The 12219-nt window shown below is 34.2% G+C and overlaps 1 protein-coding gene across 5 annotated transcripts in view; it reads left to right on the top strand.

The window, feature by feature from the left end:
- LOC115224804 (golgin subfamily A member 3-like) overlaps positions 1-11793 on the top strand; it is an 88958-nt gene extending 77165 nt beyond the window's left edge. For 4 of the 5 annotated variants that reach the window (XR_005003946.1, XR_005003948.1, XR_005003945.1 and 1 more), the window contains one exon: positions 5306-10039. The gene's annotated coding sequence lies outside the window, so the exon portion shown is untranslated. Of the gene's footprint in view, positions 1-5305; positions 10040-11774 lie in introns of those variants that run through there. The other variant, XM_036513697.1, reaches the window with a different exon arrangement.
- The last annotated feature ends 426 nt before the right edge of the window (positions 11794-12219 follow it).

Raw genomic sequence — 12219 nt, 5'->3', positions numbered from 1 at the left:
TTCCTCATTCTTTCCTCATTCTTTCCTCATTCTTTCCTCATTCTTTCCTCATTCTTTCCTCATTCTTTCCTCATTCTTCCTCATTCTTCCTCATTCTTTCCTCATTCTTTCCTCATTCTTTCCTCATTCTTTCCTCATTCTTTCCTCATTCTTTCCTCATTCTTTCCTCATTCTTTCCTCATTCTTTCCTCATTCTTTCCTCATTCTTTCCTCATTCCTTCCTCATTCCTTCCTTATTCCTTCCTTATTCTTTCCTTATTCTTTCCTTATTCCTCCTTATTCCTTCCTATTCCTTCCTTATCTTTCCTTATTCCTTCCTTATTCTTTCCTTATTCCTTCCTTATTCCTTCCTTATTCTTTCCTTATTCTTTCCTTATTCTTTCCTTATTCTTTCCTTATTCTTTCCTTATTCTTTCCTTTCTTTCCTTATTCCTTCCTTATTCCTTCCTTATTCCTTCCTTATTCTTTCCTTCCTTATTCTTTCCTTATTCCTTCCTTATTCTTTCCTTATTCTTTCCTTATTCCTTCCTTATTCCTTCCTTATTCCTTCCTTATTCTTTCCTTATTCTTTCCTTATTCCTTCCTTATTCTTTCCTTATTCCTTCCTTATTCCTTCCTTATTCTTTCCTTATTCTTTCCTTATTCTTTCCTTATTCTTTCCTTATTCTTTCCTTATTCTTTCCTTATTCTTTCCTTATTCCTTCCTTATTCCTTCCTTATTCTTTCCTTATTCTTTCCTTATTCTTTCCTTATTCTTTCCTTATTCTTTCCTTATTCCTTCCTTATTCCTTCCTTATTCTTTCCTTATTCTTTCCTTATTCTTTCCTTATTCCTTCCTTATTCCTTCCTTATTCTTTCCTTATTCTTTCCTTATTCCTTCCTTATTCTTTCCTTATTCCTTCCTTATTCTTTCCTTATTCTTTCCTTATTCCTTCCTTATTCTTTCCTTATCTTTCCTTATTCCTTCTTATTCCTTCCTTATTCTTTCCTTATTCCTTCCTTATTCCTTCCTTATTCTTTCCTTATTCTTTCCTTATTCTTTCCTTATTCTTTCCTTATTCTTCCTTATTCTTTCCTTATCCTTCCTTATTCCTTCCTTATTCTTTCCTTATTCTTTCCTTATTCTTTCCTTATTCCTTCCTTATTCCTTCCTTATTCTTTCCTTATTCTTTCCTTATTCCTTCCTTATTCTTTCCTTATTCCTTCCTTATTCCTTCCTTATTCTTTCCTTATTCTTTCCTTATTCCTTCCTTATTCTTTCCTTATTCCTTCCTTATTCCTTCCTTATTCCTTCCTTATTCTTTCCTTATTCTTTCCTTATTCCTTCCTTATTCTTTCCTTATTCCTTCCTTATTCCTTCCTTATTCCTTCCTTATTCCTTCCTTATTCTTTCCTTATTCTTTCCTTATTCCTTCCTTATTCTTTCCTTATTCCTTCCTTATTCCTTCCTTATTCCTTCCTTATTCTTTCCTTATTCTTTCCTTATTCTTTCTTATTCCTTCCTTATTCCTTCCTTATTCTTCCTTATTCTTTCCTTTCTTTCCTTATTCCTTCCTTATTCTTTCCTTATTCTTTCCTTATTCTTTCCTTATTCTTTCCTTATTCTTTCCTTATTCTTTCCTTATTCCTTCCTTATTCCTTCCTTATTCCTTCCTTATTCTTTCCTTATTCTTTCCTTATTCCTTCCTTATTCCTTCCTTATTCTTTCCTTATTCCTTCCTTATTCCTTCCTTATTCCTTCCTTATTCTTTCCTTATTCTTTCCTTATTCCTTCCTTATTCTTTCCTTATTCCTTCCTTATTCCTTCCTTATTCCTTCCTTATTCTTTCCTTATTCTTTCCTTATTCCTTCCTTATTCTTTCCTTATTCCTTCCTTATTCCTTCCTTATTCTTTCCTTATTCTTCCTTATTCCTTCCTTATTCTTTCCTTATTCCTTCCTTATTCCTTCCTTATCCTTCCTTATTCTTTCCTATTCTTTCCTTATTCTTTCCTATTCTTTCCTTATTCTTTCCTTATTCTTTCCTTATTCCTTCCTTATTCTTTCCTTATTCTTTCCTTATTCTTCCTTATTCCTTCTTATTCTTTCCTTCCTTATTCTTCCTTATTCTTTCCTTATTCCTTCCTTATTCCTTCCTTATTCTTTCCTTATTCTTTCCTTATTCCTTCCTTATTCTTTCCTTATTCCTTCCTTATTCCTTCCTTATTCTTCCTTATTCTTTCCTTATTCCTTCCTTATTCTTTCCTTATTCCTTCCTTATTCCTTCCTTATTCCTTCCTTATTCTTTCCTATTCTTTCCTTATTCCTTCCTTATTCTTTCCTTATTCCTTCTTATTCCTTCCTTATTCTTTCCTTATTCTTCCTTATTCTTCCTTATTCCTTCCTATTCTTTCCTTATTCCTTCCTTATTCCTTCCTTATTCCTTCCTTATTCTTTCCTTATTCTTTCCTTATTCTTTCCTTATTCCTCCTTATTCCTTCCTTATTCCTTCCTATTCTTTCCTTATTCCTTCCTTATTCTTTCCTTATTCCTTCCTTATTCCTTCCTTATTCTTTCCTTATTCCTTCCTTATTCTTTCCTTATTCTTTCCTTATTCTTTCCTTATTCCTTCCTCATTCTTTCCTTATTCTTTCCTCATTCTTTCCTTATTCTTTCCTTATTCCTTCCTTATTCCTTCCTTATTCTTTCCTTATTCTTTCCTTATTCTTTCCTTATTCCTTCCTTATTCCTTCCTTATTCTTTCCTTATTCCTTCCTTATTCCTTCCTTATTCCTTCCTTATTCCTTCCTTATTCTTTCCTTATTCCTTCCTTATTCCTTCCTTATTCTTTCCTTATTCTTTCCTTATTCCTTCCTTATTCCTTCCTTATTCCTTCCTTATTCTTTCCTTATTCTTTCCTTATTCTTTCCTTATTCCTTCCTTATTCTTCCTTATTCTTCCTTATTCCTTCCTTATTCTTTCCTTATTCTTTCCTTATTCCTTCCTTATTCTTTCCTTATTCTTCCTATTCTTTCCTTATTCTTTCCTTATTCTTTCCTTATTCTTTCCTTATTCCTTCCTTATTCTTTCCTTATTCTTTCCTTATTCCTTCCTTATTCCTTCCTTATTCCTTCCTTATTCTTCCTTATTCTTTCCTATTCTTTCCTTATTCTTTCCTTATTCTTTCCTTATTCCTTCTTATTCTTCCTTATTCTTTCCTTCCTTATTCTTTCCTCATTCTTTCTCATTCTTTCCTCATTCCTTCCTTATTCTTTCCTCATTCCTTCCTTATTCCTTCCTTATTCTTTCCTTATTCTTTCCTCATTCTTTCCTCATTCTTTCCTTATTCCTTCCTTATTCTTTCCTCATTCTTTCCTTATTCCTTCCTTATTCTTTCCTCATTCTTTCCTCATTCTTTCCTTATTCTTTCCTTATTCCTTCCTTATTCTTTCCTCATTCTTTCCTTATTCTTTCCTTATTCCTTCCTTATTCTTTCCTCATTCTTTCCTCATTCCTTCCTTATTCCTTCCTTATTCCTTCCTTATTCCTTCCTTATTCTTTCCTTATTCTTTCCTTATTCCTTCCTTATTCTTTCCTTATTCTTTCCTCATTCTTTCCTTATTCTTTCCTTATTCCTTCCTTATTCTTTCCTCATTCTTTCCTCATTCCTTCCTTATTCCTTCCTTATTCCTTCCTTATTCCTTCCTTATTCTTTCCTTATTCTTTCCTTATTCCTTCCTTATTCTTTCCTTATTCTTTCCTCATTCCTTCCTTATTCCTCCTTATTCTTTCCTCATTCTTCCTCATTCTTTCCTTATTCTTTCCTCATTCCTTCCTTATTCCTTCCTTATTCTTTCTTATTCTTTCCTCATTCTTTCCTCATTCTTTCCTTATTCCTTCCTTATTCTTTCCTCTTCTTTCCTCATTCTTTCCTTATTCCTTCCTTATTCTTTCCTCATTCTTTCTCATTCTTTCCTTATTCTTTCTTATTCCTTCCTTATTCTTTCCTTATTCTTTCCTTATTCTTTCCTTATTCTTTCCTTATTCTTTCCTCATCTTTCCTCATTCTTTCCTTATTCTTTCCTTATTCCTTCCTTATTCTTTCCTCATTCTTTCCTCATTCCTTCCTTATTCCTTCCTTATTCCTTCCTTATTCCTTCCTTATTCTTTCCTTATTCTTTCCTTATTCTTTCCTTATTCCTTCCTTATTCCTTCCTTATTCTTTCCTCATTCTTTCCTCATTCTTTCCTCATTCTTTCCTTATTCCTTCCTTATTCCTTCCTTATTCCTTCCTTATTCCTTCCTTATTCCTTCCTTATTCCTTCCTTATTCCTTCCTTATTCTTTCCTTATTCTTTCCTTATTCCTTCCTTATTCCTTCCTTATTCCTTCCTTATTCTTTCCTCATTCTTTCCTCATGTATATTACTATATATTTTATATGGTTTGTACAATGATACATTAAGGAGCTTTTTTATGTGTAGCACCAGATTACTTGAATCCATATATTGTGACTTGAAATATATATGTCATTTAATGTGCACAATATAAAGATAAGAGTTAATATTAGTTTCTTGCTGTGAAGACACGTGTCATGGCAAGAAACTATTGGTAGCTTTTATCTTTACTGTGTATACATTAAATGACACCTTTCACTGGATGGAGTACTTTCTTTGTTGATCTTACCTTCAAGGAACAGTAAACTATATATATATATACCAGGTGGTGCTATTAAATTAGACATGGCCTTGACCTCTACTGGCCAAAACCTATCAAAGTTATATATATATAATTTGTCGTTTTTGCCAAAACAAAATACAGAAAGAAGGAAGGAAGTTGACAATGACTTTGAAGTTTTCTTGGTGGTGGGCATTGACAGACAAACTAACTAAGCTAACCAGACCATGAGTAAAACTTTGAAGTTATTGTTGACCTTTTCTTTCCAAGAATAAGCTTTATACTCTGAGTATATGTATTGAGTTCTTTTTTTTTTAAATTAATGTTTAAATGTCTTTATGTATAATTATACACAAAATATACATACATTAATATTAATATGTATAATATATAATACATAATGTAAATGTAATATATACTGTGTATATAATGTATGTAATATGTATATGTATGTATACATACATATACGCACTCACACATATACATGCATGTGTGAGTGTGCGTATCAAATTCTAGGTTGTATGTAGAGTTTCAGTTGGTACAATACCAAGTAACTAAAGGGGTCGACAGTTCATGTCCTTCCAACCCTCTTTAATGGTTGGCCCAGTCTACTTAGCTGTAAAGTAAGGTCTTCAGAGTGCAGGAAGAGAAGAGCTTGGAGGTGGTGAGTGATGTGGGATTGAGTGGGAATAAGGGAGTCCATCCTGTACTCAACATCAGACCTGTGTCCCCTAATTTGGTTCATCTTGCCACTAAATCCTTGGTTTTCATTTGGATTATGGCCTGTTTGTGAAACCCAGTTTGCAGTGGCTGGCATATATTATCTTCATCAATCTGAGGTGTCTGCAAGCAGAGAAACTTTCTATGTGATCATTCGATATTGCTAGAAATAGTAGCCAAATGTACTTCATATAAAGAAAAAACACATCGGAAAATGTAGTCTTAAATCTGAACACCCCCTACCAGAGAAAGTGATGGTGGTCATGATTAGCATGTCTTTAATTATACATCTGCTCAGTCAGTGTTGTCCTGGGTTAAACAACAATTAGAAGAAGCCTCTTGAGCTTACTAGCAACCTTTATGTGGTCACTGAAGCTGCTAGAAATATCAGCCAAATCTCTCTCAAATTACTGTTGTATAAAAAACAGCAGACTGGATACCATTAGTCTGATTTGTGTGACATTATTTTTTTTAAGACAACTTTATTCAGATGTAAAGTGCCATCTTTGCTAAATAGCTATGTCTAGTAAAGACTCTAGTAGAAGTACCAAGACTGATGGTTGTCTAAAGCATTTTTGTTGTTGTTGTCAAGGAATCTGTATTTTACAAAAATAAGGCTCCCTGCCACATCCAAATGAAAGTTCTCTGTTCTCCCTCCGTCTCTGTCTACTTGGTAACACACTTGTCATGAAAACAAAGAGCTGGGGGTTTGAGTCTCATGCATATGGAAACCCTACTTTTTTTCCATCAAGGGCTTATCTGCCTCAATATTAGACTATTTTCTTTAGTCATTTCTTAGTTCTAAGCTTATAAAATATTATTATTATTATTATTTACAGAATTGTAAAAATTGGCACTGCTTATCAAAAGCCATCGCAGATATATATGTGTGTGTGTGTGTGTACATATAATATATTATAAATGGTGTAAGTTGTTAAGAAAGAAAGTGTTACACCCTGCATCTCTACTTATGTATATATGTATATATATATATATGAATATGTGTGTGTGTCTACATATGTTTATAAGATATATATATATAATCATAAATGATCTGGCTTGTTAAGAAAGAAAGTGTTATACCCCTGCATCTCTATCTACTTATATGCGTGTGTGTGTGTATGGGTGTGTATGTGTATATAGTATATATATATTATAAATGGTCTGGCTTGTTAAGGAGGTGTTATACTCTACATCTCTATCTACTTATATATATGTGTGTGTATGTGTGTGGTGTTATACCTGCATCTCTATCTACTTATATATATGTGTAAGTGTATATATATGTGTGAGTGTGTGTGTGCTTATGTATATATGATATATATTTTAAATGCTCTGGCTTGCTCAGACAGAAAGTGTTAGACCCTGCATCTTTATCTACTTATATGTGTATGCATGTATGTATGTGTCTATACATCTGTGTGTGTATATGTATATGTGTGTGCGTATATATATATATATATATATATATTATGAATGACCTGGTTTGTTAAGAAAGAAAGTGTTACTCAGTTCCCTGGGACAATATTCTTTCCTATCCAGATCAGGTCTGTTAAACAAAGGTAGCCGACATTCTTGAGTGTACGAACACTAATCAATGAGGAACGATTAATAAGTTGTCTTTGAGACACATTCTGTCAAATTCTTGGGCAGAATTCTTCACAGAAGATTTGTGAAGAAATTTTTAAGAATTTTTTTTTTTAAATTGAACATAGAAAGAAAGAGAAAGTGAAAGTTGCCAAAACAAAGTTTGCTCGTTTGTGTGTGTGTGTGTGTGTGTGTGGTGTGTGTGTGTGTGTGTGTGTGTGTATGATTTTCATGTTTGACAATTTGCAGAAGGAAAAATCCAACATTTCCTTGAGTGGAAAAATGAATATTTGTGAATGATTATACACACACACACATATATATACATAAGGAAGTGATATACACATATAGATGCATACTTGTGTACATATGCATGTATATGTGTGGCTATATGTTTGTGTATGTATGTTTGAATACCTGTCCCCTTATATATGCATGTGTTTGCATGAATGAATGTGCACACATACCAACTGGAAGTGTCCCCTTTTTGCAATGTGTTCGTTTAGTTTCTGAATGAAAGCAAGAAAGATGACAACCACTTTGGCCCCCTAAAAAGTATGTATTGTGGCCAATAATTATTTTGGACTAGTTCACATGTAAATAACATGTGGCACCTATGTTAATTAATTTTGTCAAAATTGTTGATAATGTGGGGTTTCTTTGGTTAAAAATATAAAAAAATAAAAAATTAAGGGAAAGAGTTACAAACATGACTCGAAATACATAAAACATGGAGGAAAGTAACAAATGCAACAACAAAAACAATTATAAACGATACTAGACAAACAAATAAACAAAACAATCAGCACAATGACTATAACTTCGCACTGTTGTACCGCTGAATACTTGGTCTTTGAATTCATTTGTAAAAACATCCTGGTAATAGCAACTGTAAACTCTTTTGCTGCTGCGGAAATTTCACAACTCTTAACTGTGGAAAGGAATTGTATATTCCAACCTGTTGGAACTATTTTCTGTTGGGATATGTCAAGTTTATCAAAGCAATGGGACTTAACCGAAAATATCAATTCTATTTTTTGGGTATTATTTAACATCATTTGTGGAAAAAGCATGAAATTCTTGTTACATTTGCGGATGATCATCTTTTGCCACACATTTTTACATCAAGAATCCTGCAAAACAATAGACATATGAAATTATATTTTGCAGTTAAAGTGTTTTAAAACCCCTTCAGTCTGTGATTGGGAGGTAAAAACAAAGGGGTTCTTTTTTTTTTTTCTTCTTTTTTGGTTTGTTTCTAAATGCTGAGATAAGAAGACGTTGCAAGTGAGAGGAGTCATACTCTCTCAACCACTGACTATAACACATATTCTACTTATCTTTATGCAATTTGTGTCTATTTTCTTTTTTTGTATTTTTTCTTTTTTCCCCATCATTGTTTTTACAAATTTGTTTCCTGTTCTGATTTTTTTTTGTTGTTTTTGAGAGGTAATTTCAATAATTTTGCTTTTTCTTTTTACTTCTTGATATTTATTTATTACCTGGTTAAATTTGATTTATCATTTATTTACATTTAAGATTCATTTAAAAAGTTTCTGTGTTAATTGAATTCTCTCACTTTTTCTGTATTTTTCTTTTTTTTTTTCATGGGTGTTTTTGGGTACGAATCTGTTTATTTGGTTTCTGGTTATTTTTTGCAGGAGGAAATTACGTTTATTTCTGCATCTCACGACACTACTACTACACTTACAACACACACTACACTACACTGCAACTGCCAGCATCATGTTACCCTACAACTGGACCCTCACCAGCGACGGCTACTCAAACAGACCCATGCATTGGAGGGTTGTCAGCTGAGTGGTGCAAGGGTGTCATCTACCAAGAATAGGGAACCACTAACAAATGGTGGATGCTACAATGCTCTGTTACAGCACATACTCCTATACTACTACTACTACTACTATCACATTACGCTTCTGTCATATTACACTACAGCTACCGTCACACCACACCATACCACTGCCACAACACTACGCTACACCTCTGTTGCATAACGCTCCCATTGCATCACATCACACTCAACACACTCCATTGCGTTATCCCACCACTGCCACCACCCACTACAGCTTTTCTACTTAAATTATCCAACTGTTTATTATATATGTTGTTAAATTCTAATTGTGAGCTCCCTGTAGCCATCCTGAATTCAGGGAAGCTGGGAAGAGAGAAGGTCACTGTGTTACCCCTTTTTGTTTTGGAGGGGGTTTGGGCAAGTTAACGAGCTCGTTTAATATGCACAATGCTTATGTATAGCTTTATAACACTCAAGGGAGCAATTAGAAGGGAGGTTTATGCAAAACCTTTACATGAAATGTGTTAACCCCTCTAAAAGAGGCCTACACTTAGACACAGAGGGGGAAGTAAGGGTTCAGGTAGTAATTGCTACAATTGGGCTAATCACTCTAAACTGGTCGGTTTTTTTAATGTTTTTTTTTTTTTGGTTTCTCAATCCTTTCTCAGAAGTGAAGAGGAAACGAGTGAAAGAGCTTCTACATGATGTCTAGATCTGCTAGAAATAGCAGTCAAATTTACCTCAAATGTACCCTACATTTTTAGAAAATGACAGTTCATAGTTTGAAATGTTATATTCCTGAATGAGATGGGATGGTCATGGCTAGAATGCCTTTGATTATAAGTCTTCTCAAAATGGGGCCAATTTGGAGAGCCAACAGCAACAACAAATGTAAAAAGAGAGAAAAGAAGTGGGGGTCCCTGGATTTTGATTAGGCAGGGATATAACAAAAGGTATTTTAGGGACTACATTGTATATAACACATTCTTTCTGTTTTAAGATAGTTGGATGTAACTTGAGGGAATTTGGTTGCTATTTCTAGCAGATGAAAGTGGCTGCTGTCGGTCTTGACATCACATACGGTTGTAATAATGTTTCATTGCTCAGTAAGCTAATATTTTTATTTATTCTTATGCATCTGAGGTTTCAAACTCCCTTTCCCTCTGCATTTTTTCAGTTCTCAGTATTCTTTTTCCTTTTTTTTTTGTCCTTCTTTGGTTCAAATGATTCATTAAGAAAAGATTATATTTTTGGTTTAAAAAAATAAAAAATTGTTATTCTTATTATTAATTTTATTTAATTTAAATTTAGAGAACTGAGGCCATGTCTATCAATGTGGTTGCTTTGATTCTTAGCTGGAATTTTAAAAAATTTATTTTGCATGTATCGTTCCCTGACAGGGAAAAGCATGAATATTGCATCCTCATCATCTTCTATTTTCCATGGTTCCTGGCTAAGAGATAATAATAATAATAATAATAATAATAATAATTCTTTCTGCTACAACGGGCATAAGGCCTGAAATTATATTGACCCTTAGTGCTCCACTGGTGCTTATTTTATTGACTTTGAAAACGATGGGACCCCAAAGTAAATCTCAGCAATATTTGATTTGCAGCATTTTGAATGGAATATAAATAAGATGAAGCTCAGCCATCTTGGAGGACCTGCAAAAGTTAAGGGCACTGCTTCCTTCTTCCAGTAAAAAAGAAAAAGAAAAAGAAAATAATAAATAAATGGGCACAGGGGTGGCTGTGTGGTAAGAAGCTTGCTTCCCAGCCACATGGTTCTGGGTTCAGTCCCACTGTGTGGTACCTTCAGTGAGTGTTTTCTGTGGGTGGATTTGGTAGCTGGAAACTGAAAAGAGCCTGTCATGTGTGTGTGTGTTTGTATTTGTCCTCCTCCACCACTTGACAAGCTTGTTGGTGTGTTTACGTACTGGTAACTTAGCAGTTTGGCAAATGAAACCTATAGAATAAGTACCAGGCTTTAAAAACAAAAGTACTGGGGTTGATTCGTTTGACAAGGCAGTGCCCCAGCATGGCCGCAGTCTAATGACTAAAACAAGTAAAAGATAATAAAACGAGAAATGTATTTTTGTACATCCACCCTTTGCATTCAAAGTTTAAATGCTGCTGAAGATAACTTTGCATTTTTTAACCAATACCAGTTATTCACCAGGGTTGACTCAATCATCTACATTCTTCCCTATCCTATAAATTTATGGCCTTGTGACAAAATAAGGTGTTAAGGGCTGTGGGTTGACAGACTGCCTGCTTAGACTGTTTGGCGATGTTGTTGATTTTCTGAGTTAGACAAACCCTGCTTACTGTGTTCTCTTGGCAAAGGATCTGACTGGGTTGGCGGCTCATGTTGGTTGACCACATACCACATGGTCAAGACAGACAAGGAGGTATCTTGTGGAAATGGAGACTGATTGGGACAACTGCTGTTATAAGTTGCCTGGAAAGACATGGGAATATACAAATGAGGATCTGGCTGGGTTTGATCACTCATATTGGTTAACCATATGCTACATGGTCATGGCAGAGGAGAAAGTATCTCGCAGGGATGAAGACTGCACTATGAGTTGCTTGAGAAGACCCAGGAATATGCAGACAGGCAGAAATAGTAAAGCATTGTACATGTTGCCTTCTGATGTTTAGTTACAGCTCTTTACATTCTGAGTTCAAATCCTACCAAACTTTACTTTGCCTTACATCCTTTCAGGCTGACCTGGTGCCCAAATTTGAAACCATTATTAATATTATTATTATTATTATTGTCAATCTGGCAGAATCGTTTGTAGGCTGGGCGAAATGCTTAGCTGTATTTTGTCTGCTGCTATGTTTTGAGTTCAAATTTTGCCCCGGTTATCTTTGCCTTCCATCCTTTCGGGGTTGATTAAATAAGTACCAGTTAGGTACTGGGATCAATGCAATTGACTTACCCCGTTCCCTCCCCGAAAATCTCAGGCCTTGTTTTGATAATAAAAAGGATTATTATTATTATTATTATTTAAGGTGGTGAGCTGGCAGAATTGTTAGCAGTATTTTGCTTGTCTCTGTGTTCAAATTCCACTTAAGTTGACTTTGCCTTTCATCTTTTCAGGGTCAATAAATTAAGTACCAGTTGACTACTGGGTTCAATATAATCGACTAAACCCTTCCCCCCAAATTTCAGGCCTTGTGCCTGTAGTAGAAAGGTTTATTATTATTATTAAGGCTGTGAGTTAGTAGAATGGTGAAGACATTGGAAAAAATATTGAGATTTCTTTCAGCTCTTCATGTTCTGAGTTCAGTTCCCATCAAGACTGATTTTGATTTCTTCCTTTCAGTTTCAATAGAATAAAATACCAGTTAAGCACTAGGGTTGGTGTAGTCAGCTAGCTTCTTCCCACCAAATTTCAGGCTTTTGACCCAAAGTAGAAAAAGTTGTTGCTA

The sequence above is a fragment of the Octopus sinensis genome, linkage group LG26 (genome assembly GCF_006345805.1).
Source record: "Octopus sinensis linkage group LG26, ASM634580v1, whole genome shotgun sequence".
NCBI classification, from domain to species: Eukaryota; Metazoa; Mollusca; class Cephalopoda; order Octopoda; family Octopodidae; genus Octopus; species Octopus sinensis.
The sequence above is the reverse complement of the archived record's forward strand: the minus strand, read 5'-3'. Positions and strand labels throughout refer to the sequence as shown.